The sequence below is a fragment of the Etheostoma spectabile genome, chromosome 19, assembly GCF_008692095.1.
Source record: "Etheostoma spectabile isolate EspeVRDwgs_2016 chromosome 19, UIUC_Espe_1.0, whole genome shotgun sequence".
NCBI classification, from domain to species: Eukaryota; Metazoa; Chordata; class Actinopteri; order Perciformes; family Percidae; genus Etheostoma; species Etheostoma spectabile.
Genome location: NC_045751.1, coordinates 17,187,931 through 17,188,805, shown reverse-complemented (window position 1 = coordinate 17,188,805; position 875 = coordinate 17,187,931). Strand labels below are relative to the sequence as shown.

The following is an 875-nucleotide window of genomic DNA, read 5'->3' as shown; positions in this document are numbered from 1 at the left end:
TTTTTTTAAAAGATGTATTCCATTCTCTCAAAGGTTTTGTGCTCAGAAAGACGAGGCGTTTGACTGACAGGGAATACACAGAGTTTGCATTGTTAGTGAAAGCATAAAGTAGCACAAAATGGAAATTGGGTTGTGCACAAATGAGTCCAAATTGTACTTAAGTAGATGCCCCTTTCCTCAACTTCTGAAAGAAACAAGTTTCTGATTCAGTTATGTGTGTTGTTGGTGTAAGATGGATGGGTTTACTTGAAAAATTAGCTTCTACATTGTGACTTTAAGATTCCATTACACTACAGATAATACAGGTTGATGTTTTTAATCTGTTTTGGCAAAAGTTCACTGGCTTTTAATGTTAGGGATTTTGGACAGTGGCTCCAAATATTTAGTCTACATTTTCAAGTTGATTTTTTTATTTTTTATTGTTATATTTTTTTTATTGGATTAAAAAAGATTCAGACTATCCGGTGTTAAAGTTGGAAATTTATAAATTGTTACATGGTAAACCTGTCTGATTTTCAGCATCAACACCTGCAGCAGGTCTCTTTATGTCATTGTCCTCCCGGTGTCTAAATTCCTAGTAGGAGAAGCTGACTCTAAGTTCCTAGAGTCTTCCTATTAAAGTGCAGGACAGGGACTTGGCATTGCACAACTAAAGAGCAACAGGATGACCGGAAACTGTAGCAGTGCATCCTTGTATAGAAATTCGTTTTTAGGGCTGCATCTAACAATTTTCGATTTAATGTTGATTTTTAATTTCTTAATCAATTAGTTATTTAATCAATATAAAATGGTGAATAATAAAGATCAGTGTTTCCAAAAGCCCAAGAAGATGTCCTTTAGAGGTCTTGTTTTGTCCACAACTCAAATATATTCAG

The 875-nt window shown here is 34.3% G+C and overlaps 1 protein-coding gene across 1 annotated transcript in view; it reads left to right on the top strand.

Annotated features, from left to right (window-relative positions):
* Positions 1 to 875, top strand: part of sox19b (SRY-box transcription factor 19b) — a 5,264-nt gene that overhangs the window by 3,772 nt on the left and 617 nt on the right. The gene's annotated exons all lie outside the window — the stretch shown is intronic.